General features: G+C 57.9%; 2 pseudogenes; both read left to right on the forward strand.

Moving 5' to 3' along the window:
- Positions 1-1,991: 1,991 nt before the first annotated feature.
- On the forward strand, positions 1,992-7,298 carry LOC149338717 (uncharacterized; annotated as a pseudogene).
- Positions 7,299-9,076: 1,778 nt separating this feature from the next.
- On the forward strand, positions 9,077-10,596 carry LOC149338718 (uncharacterized; annotated as a pseudogene).
- Positions 10,597-14,829: the final 4,233 nt, after the last annotated feature.

Below are 14,829 nucleotides of genomic sequence, written 5' to 3' on the forward strand. Positions count from 1 at the left end.
GAAGTCATTGGCCCCAAGGGGCTGGAGTCCCTCAAGCACCAGGGGGGCTTCAAGTTTTGTATCGCCGTGGCCTCGGCCGCGCAAAAGCTTCTCGCAGCGGGCGCCTTCGCAGTGAAAGACGTCCCGGTCCCGGTCACCTGCGTTGGAGCTGCTGCCGTCAACCATCACCGTGTTCCGGCTGCCCCTCTACGTCGGTGACGCCTCGTTGGTCTCGGCGCTGAGCCCCTACGGCAAGGTGCTCGGTCACCCACCCGCTCCTGAAAGGCCGGCGGCACGTCGACAACGGCCAGCGGCTGGAGTTGGATCTTGGAGTTGGAGCGGTTGGAGTTGGATTTGGGCCCCCGGCACCAGGGCCTCCAGGGAAACGAACAGGCCGATCAGGCCGCCCGCGCACTCTCTCCCCGGGCTATCTCCCTGTCCTTGGGCGCCTACTCCCAATCAGACAATCTGGCCCTTACATTCAAACACATCACCGATTACTACAAGGAGGAGCACCGGCGCTACCCGGCCCCTTGTAAGGGACTGGATCGCGCTGACGAGCGCCTCCTCATCAAAATTCTTACTAACACTGTACTGTGCCCGGCGGTACTTAAAACATTTCAACGCATCCTTTGATGGCACGTGCCAGTTCTGTGGGGAGGTGGCTGACACCTTCCACATGGTTTGGGCGTGTCAATCAAACCCATCCATCCCCCCAACCCCAACCCCACCAGAGAGGACTGGGAGGCGGCCCTGCTCGGCTGTCAGGACCTAAAGACCCAAAAAGCCTTGGTTCACCGGACGCGGGCGGCGTTGCTTGCCAATGGGGCCCCGGAATAGGGGCTCTACCTAGTATTGTTAGGGAAAAGGGCCAATAGGGCCTACCCCAATCACCTCTCTGTAAATATTTATTGCATTATAAATGTTTTTCACCACCACCACCAGCGGCTGGTGCGCATGGAGATGCGCAAGGCGGTACCCAACTTTATTTCTGTAATGGGATACCGCGCAATGTGCGATTACCGCGGGGTACGCAAAATCTGTTCTCCCTGCGCACAGGAGGGCCATATCGGCGCAACGTGCCGCTCGCCGCACTGCTCGCGCTGCGAGGCCTTCGGCCACGATATGGCTGGGTGCCAAGCGGCCTGCAGGCGTTGCGGCGGACCTCACGCGGCGGCGGACTGCCTGCGGCCGCGCTCCTATGCGGACGCCGCTGCCGCCAGGAAGCCCGCGCCTCCACCACCTGAGCCGCCCAAACGAGCGGGAGGCGACCACACGACGGAGCCGTCCGAGCCCCACCCAGCCGACAACCTGCGAACCAGGGCGAGAGCACCCCGGTCGTCCAGGCCGAGCACCACCCGGCCGAGACCCTCGAGAAGGACCCCGCCGAATCAACCGCTGCAGGCAGCCAGACCACCACGGCTGCCGACACGGCAGCCGAGGGCAAGGAGCTGTACGGCTTCGATTCCTCGGCGTCACCGGCCGTCTCCGGCACAACGGGGGCCTTCTCCCCCGACCCCCTATCACCGTTCGGGTCCGGGGACGACGCGAGCCGGGACACCGACTCCTCCACATCCTCCGCGGAGGAAGCCGCCTCACCCGAGGGCGGCTCCGTGCTGCGCCTGACGGGGATCTGACGCCCGAGCAGCGCCAGGCACTCACTACTTCGGCCGACCAGGGCCTCCCCCGTCGTGCCCCCCGCCGCCCACCACCCGAGAAGGAGGAGGGGCCTCGCACCGCCAGCGCCAGCGTCCCGACGACACCCGGAGCCCCAGAGACGGCGACGGGAGCAACGAGCGACATCGCCTTGGTGAGCCAGCTGCTCGATTTACGAGTGCAGTCGGTCGAGGAAATAGACACGGGAAAATTAGCGGGGAAGCACGTTAGGCAGGACTCGGAGGAGTGTTCCGACGGGACTGCCCCGCCCCAGGCTAAGAAACCGGTGCCAAGCTCCGCTCATGGCGGGGCTGCGTAATTGTACAGGCATAACGTCGGCGCCCTGTCTTACCATCATGGCGTTAGTGCACCTCCTCTCCCTGAATGTTCAGGGATTTCGATCGCCGGATAAGCAGAGAGAGGTTATGCACTTCGCCCGCGCACAGGGCGTCGACATCCTGGTTTTACAGGAATGTAATCTCCGCTACCCACGCGAGGTGACCGATTTTAAAACCCGGTTTTGTGTTGAAGCCTTTTTTTCGTTGACTTGTTCTGTTTCGTGCGGTGTTGGCGTCGTTTTTGTCAACAGTTCCCTCCGCTCTGGCGCGCATTGCACCTACGGCGTCGACGGCCGCACCCTCGCGGTCGACTTCTTCCTGGGTGGAATGCGCGTCAGAGCGTTGGTGGTTTACGCGCCAGCCCGCCGTTCCGATTCTTCTAGTTTCTTTGATTTATTAGATTCCTTTCTGTTAGATTGTTACCCGTTTTTTAGTTGGCGATTTTAACTGTGTTCTAGACCCCGTTCGTGATGTTCGCGGCCCTGGCCAAGGCAGGCCTTACGCCGGGGCTCGCTCCCTCCGTGACCTTTGTGTTCAATTTTGTTTGACGGACGCGTGGGTGAAGCTCCACGGTGAAGTTTTTGGTGCTACATGGGAGCGGGGCAGGTCAGCCAGTCGTTTGGACAAGTTTTTGTTTCCCCGAGAATTGGAGTGTTTTGTTGTTTCTTGCGACGTGCTCGCGTTTCCCCCGGGCACCCCACGCATTAGCGACCATCGACCACTGTCAGCTGTACTGGCCATCGGCTGGGCGCCGGGGGCGCCCCACGTGTAGACGCGTGGCGTATGGACCCATGTCTGCTGACAGATTGGTCAAGCGTGGTAGCGCTTGAACACGCGCTGGGAAACACGGGCGGAAACGATGACGGTCCCATCTCTTGGGACGAGAGAAAAGCGTCGTGGCAAGCGCTCTTGGTTTGCGAAGGCAGGGAGCGAAGGAAGCGCATCATGGGTGAGATTAACACCACCCTCGCCCGTATTCGCGCCGTGCAGCGAGGCGAGCCGCTCACCTTCGCGATGCGCGATTACCTGAGCTTATTAAAGGCGCGCTATCACACGCTACTACGCCACTCATCGCGTGCGGCATCCCGAGCGTTAGCACAGGGCAGGCCCGTGTCGGACCCCACCGTGCTACGCCAGGTACGGGCAGGCAGCCTCGATGAATCGCGTCAGGTCCGCGTCAACGAGGTCGTTTTACCGGACGGGACCAGGAGCAGCAGCGCGTCTGTCATCCGTGACGCCTTTACGCGTCATTTTTCGCTGCTCTTTGCTTCTAGGACCGAAAGGCGAGCCACCAGCCCTTTCATGGACGCCCTCCGTAGCTTCTGCTCCAGTCTACCGCAAGTTCCGGACAATTTAGGCGCGCAGCTTAGTGCCCCGGTCACCACCGACGAGCTGTTCGCCACGGTCAAAGGCATGAACGCCGCCTCAGCTCCAGGCCCTGACGGCATACCCACCAGCTTCTATGCGAGGTTCTACACCGTCTTGGAGTCCCACCTTCTCCGGATGGTGAACGCCTTTGTAAGGGACGGCGAGAGGCCGGAGTATTTTAGAGAGAGCCGTGTAGTGCTCATCCTGAAGCCCGGCGGGTGCCCATCTGACCCGCAGGCGTGGCGCCCGATCACTCTGCTTAACGCAGATTACAAGATCGTGGCGTCACTGCTGGCCAAAAGGTTGAGCAAGGTTTTAGCGGTGCTCGTAAGCACTGCGCAGACCTGCAGTGTGCCCAGACGCTCGGTTTTCTCGTCTCTCGCACTAACGCGTGACTTGTTCACGTTCACCTCGAGAACGGGAATCCCGGGTTGTTTCGTCTCGCTCGATCAGGCTAAAGCCTTTGATCGTGTCGAGCACCGCTACCTATTCGGCGTCCTCGGGGCTTTCGGCTTTCCGCTGGAGTTCTTGGAGCGTCTAGAGTAGCTGTATACGGGCCTCACAGCCCGTTTGTTGTTTAACGGTTCGTTAACCGACCCCTTTAGTGTAGAACGCGGCATTAGACAGGGCTGTCCCCTATCGCCAATGTTGTTCGTCTTATGCCTGGACCCGTTCCTGCGCTGCATAAGGCCGATTCACACGACGGACCGTTCGCCCGCGGCCCGCGCACTACGTGTGCATACGTCAGCACTTTGAGAGGCGCGCTGGATGCATGGATGGATGGCGGCCGACAGCGCGCCCCTCAAAGTGCTGACGTATGCACACGTACGGTCCGTCGTGTGAATCGGCCTGTAGCAGCGAGTCCATCGGTGCGCGGATTCCCTTTGCCAGGTCAAGGTCAGGTCAAGGTTTCCGCATACGCCGACAATGTGTCCCTGTTTTTGTGGGACGAGGACAGCTACGTAGCATGTTTGCGGCTTTTTTCGAGTTATAGCGAGCTGTCCGGTGCCCTGCTTAACAGGGGCAAGTGCAAAGCTTTGCGCTTTGGCTCCTTCTCATCAAGCCTGCTGGGCGACGTAGAGTGGGTAGCGGCGGTAAAGGTGTTAGGTGTCGTGTTCCTCTCAGGAGAGGTGGCCCGAGAAACGTGGTCCGAGCTGAGAGCGACCGCAGAGCGACGTCTGGCAGTGGCAGAGAACTTCCACCTCTCGCTGTCGGAGCGCGCGTTTGTGATAAGATCTTCCGTGTGCGCGTCGCTCTTTTACATCGCCCGCGTCGCTTGCCCGCCACGCACTTTTACGCGTCTTTTGGCCACACTTTGTGGCAGTTTTTTGTGGGCGGGAAACACGGAGTCCGTCACTCACGCGCTCCTCCATCTTCCCACGCACATGGGCGGGTTCAGCCTGCCCAACCTGCGCACTATGTGCAGCGTACTTGCTGTTCGAGGAGTCCGCGACCTAGTCATCGCCTCCGACTACCCAGGGAGAGGGCTTCTCGCCTACCTCCTCGGGAATTCGCGGCGCCTCTTTTTTGGTAAATGCACAGGTCCTTCAGCCGAACAGCAGCCAGGGTTCTTCCGGTATATCTGCCAGACGGCCGAGTCCCTCACTGCCACCCTGCCCGAGGTCGACGTCTCTGAGACGCAGGCCTCCCGCGTTTGCGAGCTCCTAGCAATCCAGGAGGCTACACCCGACCAGCTACAGCGGAGCAGGCAGGTACGGTGGCGAGACTTGACGTTGCATTCGTTACCACTAGACGTCCGCGATTTCGGCTGGCTGTGAGGCTGGAGTGTCCTACCGACGGGGGTCCGCATCGCCGCGTGGGGAATCGCTCCTTCTTCGCGGTGTCCCCGGTGTGGTGCGACCGAGACCCTCGAGCACGCGCCCTTCGAGTGTGTAGTGGCGCGTACCTTTTGGCGGCTCCTCTCGCGCATGTTTTATGTTACTCTTGACGTGCGCACTAGGCCGCGCGACTTTTTTGTACGCCTGCTTCTTTGTGTGGGCGCCTTTGTGTTGTGGCGCCAGCATGGCATCGCATCTCTCCAGGTCCGACCGCAGCGAGCCATGTTCCCCCTGCTCCAGCGGGTACGGGCGCGCCTGTTCGAACAGGCGTGCTTGGATTGAGTACAACTGCCAGAAGAGGAGTTTCTGCGGCGGTGGAGTACCCGCTTCATCGCCGCCAGCAGGGGCCGCGTGACCGTGCGGCTACTCCCCTACTAAGTGTGCTGTGCGCGGTGGTGGTTAGGTAGTTTTACTACGTGCTTCCCCCGCGACGCTTGGACACTTGGAACTCTGTGGACCCCTGTGTAATGAAGATCTTGTGCGTTTGGCGACTATTGTCGCGTTATTGTATTTCAGTGTCTGGTTCTATAGGGCGACACTAGTCGCTGCCCTGTATTTTCGCTTTTTCGCAAGGGACTGTGGTCCCTTTTTCGTGTATATACGGTAAGGGACTCGGCCAGAAGGCCGAGTCCCTCATTGCCACACTGCCCGAGGTCGACGTCTCTGAGATGCAGGCCTCCCGCGTTTGCGAGCTCCTTGCTATCCAGGAGGCTACACCCGGCCAGCTACAGCAGAGCAGGCATGTGCGGTGGCGGGACTTGACGTCGAACACGTTACCATGAGATGTCCGCGACTTTGGCTGGCTGCGAAGCTGGAGTGTCCCTCCGACGGGGGTCCGCATCGCCGCGTAGGGTATCACTCCTTCATCGCGGTGTCCCCAGTGCGGTGCGACCGAGACCCTCGAGCACGCCATGTTCGAGTGCGTCGTGGCGCGCACTTTTTGGAGACTTATGTCCCGTATGTTTTTTGTAACCCTTGACGCGCACACCAGGCCGCGCAACTTTTTTGTGCGCCTATTACTCTGTGTGGCGCTTTTGTGTTATGGCGTCAGCGTGGCGTCGCGTCTCTCCAGGGCCGACCGCAGCGAGCCATGTTCCCCCTGCTCCAGCGGGTTCAAGCGCGCCTCTTCGAACAGGCGTGCCTGGACCGTGTAACACTCCAAGAAGAATTTCTCCGGTGGTGGAGCACTCGCTTCATCGCCGCCAGCGGGCGCCGCGTGACGGTGCGGCTCCTGCCTTACTGAGTGTATCTTGTGCGCGTTGGTAGTATGTACTAGCTGTAGTGCGTGCTTCCCCCCGCGCGTTTTGGACATTTACGGACACTCCGGACACTTGTGGTGTTTGTGTGTATACGGCGAATGTTGTCGCTTCCCTGTATCTTTTTGCGACTTGTGTTTTTTGAGCGACGCCAGTCGCTGTGTTGCAACTTTGCCTGTTTGAGGGACTGTAGTCCCTTGTACGGAATTTTACGGAATAAAATTCTCTTTAATCTGCTGCTCCGCTCGCGACAGTTTTCTTCGTAGGTTTCGTTCCCGGCGGGCGGCCCGCCCGGATCCCGCCCACCCCCCAGCGACCCCGGAGGACCTGCTGCTCCTGCCCCGGCACCAGGCCTGCTGCCGTGGTGTCCAGGGCTTCGCAACATGGCCCTCCCGAGGTGCACCCCACGAAGGCGCAATGTTTTTACTTCACAGTGCCGGAGCCTGTTCCAGCGGATGACCTAACTGACTCCATCGAGGTGGTCGTCGGTGTCGGGGGGCTGCAGTACCTGCAGCACCTCGGCGGAACGAAGTTCCTTTGTGCCGTGAGCTCCATGGTTCAGGCGATGAAGATGGTAGCGGCGGGGAGCCTCCTCGTCGGTGGGAAATCTGTACCGCTGGCGCAGATGGCGGCGCCAGTGGTTTATGTGACGGTGTTCCGGCTGCCACCCACCGTCCCGGACGACGCCCTCGCTGCGGCCCTGAGCGCGTACGGGAAGGTGCGGGCGGTGTCGGAGCCCGTATTCAAGAGCCGGGGCACCATCCGGAACGGCTGCCGCACCGTCAAGCTAGAGATGCAGCGGACACCCCCGAACTTCCTGATCGTGGCAGGCCACCGCGCCATGCTCGAGTACCGCGGGATGAAGCGAGTTTGCTCGAGGTGCGGTGGGCGAGGGCCACCTGGGTGCCGCCTGCACTGCCACGCGGTGCGGGCGTTGTGGCGCTTACGGCCACGAGACGGCGACATGCCAGGCAGCGAGCAAGCGCTGCAGGGGCCAGCACGCGTCTGTCGCCATTTTGTTTTGTTCGCTTGTTTTGTTGTTTCGCTTTGTTCTATTGTTCTCCGCTTTATTTTTATGATGGCTGTTTTTCGGTTCGCTTCTTTTAACGAGCAGTTTTCGCTCTCCCGATAAGCAGCGGAAGGTGCTTCACCTTGTACGTTCGTTATGTATCGATGTTTTGTTTTTGCAGGAGTGCAACTTTCGCACTCCTGCCGAAGTTATTTCTTTTAAGTCACGTTTCCTTATCGATGAGTTTTTTTTTTTAGTTTAACGGACTCATGGTGTTGCGGCGTGGGTGTGGTGTTCCTGAACCCGGCATTTAGATCAAGTGCTCAGTGCATGTATGGTCTCAACGGACACTTGATTGCAGTCGACTTACTCCTTAATGATTGCAAGACTTGCTTTGTGAATGTGTACGCGCCAGTCATGCGCAGTTTGACAGGCGAGTTTTTCAGGTCGATATCGTCCTTCTTTCTTGAGGATGTCTTACATGTCCAGCTGGGGGACTTTAATTGTGTGCTTGATACGCACCGGGACATCAGGGGGCCTGGACAAGGAGCCTCAGCTTACCTCGCGAAAGAGCTTAAAAAGCTCGTTCCGTCCCTGGATTTAGAGGACGCGTGGGTGAACCTGTCTGGCGACCTTTTTGTCGCGACACGCATTCGAGGCCAGAGTGCGAGCCGGCTTGACCAGGTTTACCTCCCCTCCACTCTGATCCCTCCCTTAGTTGAATGCGCGGTACACCCCTTCCAGCCTGGCGCGGGTAACCTTAGCGACCATTTTCCGGTCGTAGTGGCCCTACGGGCATCGCCTGGTCAGTCCTACAGCCCCCTGATGTGGCGCATGGATGGAGCGGTGCTGAACGATGATCCGTGTCTCGCAGAGATTCGCGATTTATTGAGTGTTTCGGTCTCTGAAGTATCTGATTTCACTCCTGCTGTGGGACACTTCTAAGTCCCGTTGGCGCGATGTTTTGGTGCGCGCGGGCAAAGCGCGGCGCGTCCGCGTAACCTCCGCGCTAAACGACATCTTCCCGCGCATGCGCATCGTCCGAAACGGCGGCCAGCTTACTTTCGCGATGCGCGAATACCTTGATGCTCTTCGCGTATGTTACCATCGTATCCTTGAGGATAGCTCGCGTGCGTCGCGCCACTCCGCGGACTGGTGCATGCCCCTCGACGACACGGCAGACCTCGGATACGAGAGATCTCTGGGTCGCAACAGAGGTCGGGTAACACGCGTAGAGGTCTTACTGAATGACGACACACTTTCCTCAGACCAGGCAGTGATCCGGCAGACTTTCTGCACACACTTCGAGGCCCTCTTCTCTTCCCGGGGCCAGGGCGAGAGAGAAGGGTTCGAGAAGCAGTCGGCTCCTTTTGCGGGCCCCTTCCTGAGCTCCCGGACGAGGCACGCGCGGCTCTCACCGCGCCAGCGACTACCGAAGAGGTCAGGGAAGCACTGAGTTTGACGAACCAGTCGACGGCGCCCGGTCCTGAAGGGCTGTTGGCGGGTTTTTACTCCGCCTTTTTCGGCATAGTTGGCGGATTACTTGTTCGGATGGTCAACCATTTCCTCGCCAGCAGGGCAAAACCTCTTTCGTTCGGACTTGGCTGCATTGTTCTCCTGCCAAAGGAGGGTATGACACCGTCGAGCTTTTCGTCTTGGCGGCCGATTGCCCTCCTCAACACGGATTATAAACTGGTAGCTACACTGCTTGTACAGCGCCTTCGATGCTACCTGCAGGATCTAGTGAGCCCCTACCAGTCTTGCGCTGTGCCGGGCCGATCGGTTTTCGCTTCGTTGACCCTCACGAGGGATGTCTTCGAATACGCATGTGCAAAGGGAGTAAATGACGCCTTCGTAGCCCTCGACCAGGCCAAAGCATTCGACAGCGTCAGCCACAGCTATCTTTTCGCTGTGCTGCGCTGCTTTGGCCTCGTAGTCACGTTCGTGTGGGACGGCGGCACACCCCTTGTTGCCCGCCACCTACTCTCACTAGGCCAGCGACCACTAATCAAACGCACTCTCTACCTTCCAGTGAGTGCGGCGAACGAATACATCTACGGCAGCGCAGCAGCGGGTGCGGCGGGAATCCCCCTCGCAGCGGAGCTCAGCGACATCTGCCGCATCGACAGCGCCTTTAAATTGCTCTCTTCTCACGACGCAGAGGTTCGAGACCTGGCGAAGCGAGCAGTCACCGAGGTCACGACCAAAAGACTAGGACGACAAGTGACCAAGACGGACGTCGCAACCTACCTCAGCGGGCAGACGGAGGGCGACTTCAGGGTGCGAGCCACGCAGCTGAAGTCCGCATGGACGGAGGCGCGCAAGGCATCCCGGCGACTCGAGGTTACGTGGGAGATGCGGGACGGTGCCCCCTACATCACCTGCGCCGACGTAGCTTTGGCGCCGAAGCACCGAAAGAAGGTTGTGAAGAAGCTGCGATCGATCGCGACGAGCGCACGAAATCACACTCTCCGACAAAAACCCAGCCAGGGGAAGGTGATGGAGTGCGTCACCGCTGATCCTAGCAGCTCTCACTTCATGCGTTCCGGTCTCTTTACCCGTTTCTGTGACTGGCGTTTCATCCACAGAGCGAGGCTGAACCTGCTGCCACTGAACGGGGCCAGGCCGTGGGTGCGTGCAGGAGACCAGCGGTGCAGAGTATACGGACACGGACAGGAAAACCTCCCCCACGTTCTCTGCCACTGCATGCGTCAGAGCGCCGCCTACCAGACCCGGCACAAAAAATCGTGAACCAGCTGAAGACGGCCGCGAAGAAGCGATTCACCGTCACCCACGAGAACCAACCCGTGGGAACGACTAACCTCAAGCCGGACCTCGTTCTGGCGCGAGGGGAGTCGGCGATTGTCATTGACGTCACTTGCCCCTTTGACAATCGCAAAACTGCTTTCGATGCGGCACGGGAGAATTAAGTCGTCAAGTACGAGCCCGTTCGCCAGTACCTGCTGCGAAAATTCCAGCGGGACAGCATCAAGGCAGTCGTTGGAGCGCTCGGCTCTTGGGACCCCAACCACGACAAAGTGATGAGGCCTCTTTGTAGCAAAAGCTACTCGCGCCTCTTCAAGAAGCTGGTAGTGAGCGACACTATCGCAGCTTCTCGCGAAGTCTATTCCACACACGTGGCTGCAAAATGAGGGCGTTGCGCTTCGCCGGACCTCGCAGTTACGTGTTGGAACACTTCGAACACGCACAAGAGCAAACACACTCCACACACGCGGGCGAATAAAGCTTACAGACGAGACTTCCGATAAAAAGGAACGAACAATAATCAGATATGCTGAAATAGGAACAAGGAAATGTCCCGAAACATTTCTGAAAAAAAATCTGTTCTCTTCGTAGCCACGACTAGAGAACGGTCAGCGCACTCGCTCCACTCTTACTTCCCCCCTCCCCTTCCCCAATTTCCCGTTTGTAATTTTTTCGAGACCTACTTGCTTATCTGTTCGTTCTCCTGCCGTGATTGTCCATTGAGAGATGAGAAATGGCACCAGCGCTGTTACCGGTGCGCTGGGTGCTCCCTCATGACCTGTTCTTTCGCTTATCACTCAGACTGGCTGGTGTTTACCCGATAACGAGCGTTATCTGTGAAAATACTTCCTACCATGTTAGACACTCCGGCTGGCATGATAAGGGCATGCGATGCCGCTCGCAATTGCCAAATAACCAACTGCTGTACCGTCCGTCGATATGTGGCGCCACTTGAGCTGCCAATCCAGAGGGTTTTCAAGCCCGGGCTTATCGGGATTATCGCTTCTCGGCCTTTTGGCTGCGACGGACGTGTCGCGCTGCGCTCCGCTCGCGATAGTTTTTTCGTGCGTGCGCTGCTCCCGGCGGGCCCCCGGATTCAACGTTCCGGAGGTCCCGCCTGCCGTCCTGCTGCCCGGCGCCGCGCTCCTGCCGTGGTGACCGGGCCCCGTCGCGATGGAGAGACCCTGCTAAAGTGAGCTAGAAGGGGGTAGTGGGCTCACTCCTTAGCCGCCGCCATGCATTGCGGTGACGCCGTCTATGTCAACAGATTCTACTTCTCCGCGCCCCCGCGAGGCGGCACCACCGCCGCCTTCACTGTAGGAGCGTGCGTTGACGTGCGTTTGAGCCGCTGCCGCCGCTGCAGCCGCTGCTGTTTGCCTTCGCGTCTTGCGCGTTGCCATAATCAGTACACCAGCCTATCTTACGCAGAAAGTTTGATACAAATACTGGATGACGTCAAGAACCAGTCAGGACCCCTTTGAAAACCTATTAGGTATTATCCGGCAGTCATCAGGTAGCAGTGACGGCCCCACTCCCAACACAGTTTTTGATAATGTCTTTCATTTAGTGGTCTTGTAAAGACAGTAAGCCAGGGGAACTGTGACCAGGGCGAGCTAGCCGCATTGCCAGATATAGACTTGTGCTGACACGCTGTCACATCAAGAAAACACAAATGCAGCTACGAGTGTAACTAGGTCAGCCAGTTACTGCACCGACATCTGCTGACCACAGCCAGCATACAGCTAGAAGTGATTCTAGGCTGACATTTTACATTTCTGGGTACTTTGATAGAAAATGTAGTGAAAACGAATTGCGAAGCCTGTACAAGCCTACTAACCATGGCACCGCAGGGAGCCACCTTTCACAACATCTCGAAGAACAGCTATATTTTACTCGCGTCCGCACGGTACTCGAATATGCCTCAGTGTGCTGGGACCCGCACACACAGGAACTTATTGATAAAGTGGAAAAAATACAAAACAGGGCAGTCCGCTTTGTATTTGGAAATAATTCCAGGACACTCAGTATCTCAGAAAGCAAAAGGAATCTTCAGTGGCCAGAACTTAAAACTCGAAGAAAAAATCTGAGATCAAAATTTTTACATAACATTTTCTATTCCAAGAGTGATAGACGGAACAAAATATATGAAGCCGCCTGTCTCGAAGCGAATTGGGACCACAACTTAAAGCTTCTAAAGGTATACTCTGCTATTCCTTTTTTCTGCGAACAATTCGCGAATGGAATGCTTTGCCGCCACATATTGTTAATGTTCTACCTAATGAAGCCTTTTTTCACTTGTTAAGTGCATGATTTCTTGTTTTTTGAATGTGAAGTGCCCCCCTGCTGTAATGCCGAAAGGCAATGCAGGTGCCAAATAAATAAATAAATAAATAAAAGACTGCTGTATCCGTCAGGTCAGCTGTACAGCTACATGAACAAACTAGAAAATATGTTCACGGAGTGTTTTTCCTGCAACTAGCTGCATTCGGACAGCATCATGGATGTACTCGGAGTTGTAAAAGAAAGGCTCTCGCAAGAAATCGGGGGCCACAGCATGCCTCGCGTCTCACGGCTAACGTTATCAGCTTTTATCTAACGACACGGTTGCATTTTTTTGTGTGTTTGTGAAAGGAATGCTGGCGGATCAGGGAAGCGAGAAAAAACTAAACATTTAAAGTTGAGCCGCTGCTCATGAACCATGCACGTCCTATAAATCGCGGTTTTCATGTGCTCAGAACTCCATGGTGCGGCCTCACTTCTTTCCTATAGGTTAGTTTTCATGTCAATGTAAAAACTGCACATGCGCTAATAGCCATTTCATTTTACAGTTATTTGAGATACTTTATCTACATTGAACAAGCGCCAGTAGTGGAGAATGTGCTGCTGCAAGCTTTTAAGCTATGTTGAACACAACAATTTTAGGTAGCTCTGTTCCAGAAACGGTGTGAGCAGCAAGTTCACGAGCCAAAAGAAATGCGCACAACGAAACGGCGCTGACAGCTACAGCTGTAGCCAAAGAAATACCAAGAACGTATGCATGTCCTTGCACGCTTCGTATACTTGAAGCCGTGAATAATAATCCTCAGAAAGCGGGGCTATTGGGCACCGCAATCATTTTCATACAGGTGTGCATTCATGTTTCTGATCTGCGTTGCAGGAGGTACACCGGAGAGGAGCCAGAAACGCGTTTGCGGTTCGAACACGGTAACCTGTTAGTTCATCGTGTGCTACCGGTAGCAGCATTATTTATTATTATATTCGACGTCTGTCTACCTGCTCCATGCAAGTCTAACAAATGTGACTGAAGGCAGCGAGTTTTTCCAAGCCAGACTGTCGCGAGAAAGCTGCTCAACCAGCAAAGCGCTACAGTGAAGTTGCCGGTGGCGCCACCCCGTGCGTGTAACATATACCGCGTCAGGGAAAGAGCCCCAGCGAGCCCACTACCCCCTTCTAGCTCACTTTAACCCTGCCCTGCAGTGCGCCCCACAAAGGCGCAATGCTTTTTGTTTACTGTGCCGGAACCTGTTCCGGCCGATCGCCTCATCGACACGCTCGAGGAGGTGCTCGGAGTCGGGAGGCTGACGTATTTGCAGCACCTTGGTGGTTTGCGTTTCCTGGCGGCCGTGGCTTCCATGGCGCAGGCAGCGAAAATGGTGGCGGTGGGCGCGTTGCTCATCGCCGGAAAGGAGGTGCCACTGGAGCAGATGGGGGTTCCAGTGGTGCATGTGACGGTTTTCCGTCTCCCCCCGTGCGTCAGCGACGAGGACCTCGCCGCGGCGTTCCAACCGTACGGGAAGGTGCGCGCCATCACCGAGGTCGCCTTCCAGTCCAGGAACCGCATCGGGAAAGGGACGCGCCTGGTGAAGCTCGAGATGACCCGGGCTCCACCGAACTTCCTGACGGTGGCCGGTGTTCGAGCCATGATTGAGTACAGAGGCATGAAACGCGTCTATTCCCGGTGCGGCGCCGAGGGCCACTTCGGCGCTACGTGTAAGGCGGTGCGCTGCGGCCGGTGCGGCGCGTACGGACACATCGGCGCCAACTGCAAGCCGGTATGCAAGAGGTGCGGAGGCGACCACCCGTCCTCCGACTGCGTCGTGCCGCGGTCCTACGCGGCGGCCGCGGCTGCTGCGGCAGCCAGACCTTCCCAGGAGCCTGGTGTGCAACCCGGGCCGAAGGCGACACCTGAGGGGGCTGGCGCCGGTTCGAGTGGCGCGGCACAGGCGGCGGCGAGCCCTGTCGAGGGGGCTGACGTGCGGGACGACGCCGCGACCAAGCCCGATGACGACCAGGCGGGCACGGAGACGGCGGGCACCACGTCCGGCCAATCCGCGACGGAGCTGTCCACGGGCAACTCCGACGTCGCGGAATCGACCTCGTCCGAGTCTGACGACTCGCAGGGCGAGTCCTATTTTGTGGAACCTCCGAGTTTGGAGGCCTCGCTGTTTGACGCGCCCACGGCGGCGCAGCACGAGGGCACGGACACCGCGTCGCCTGGCTCGCCCTCTCCCAGTGACGCCCTGCACACACCCGTGAAGGTCGCCCCGAGCAGCGACGGCTCAAGCGAGTCGCGACCTATGGCGCTGCACATCCCGGTCGCCCTGCCGCCGCAGGGCCCG

This window comes from Amblyomma mixtum, chromosome 6 (genome assembly GCF_055824585.1).
Source record: "Amblyomma mixtum isolate Tamu chromosome 6, ASM5582458v1, whole genome shotgun sequence".
NCBI lineage: Eukaryota > Metazoa > Arthropoda > Arachnida > Ixodida > Ixodidae > Amblyomma > Amblyomma mixtum.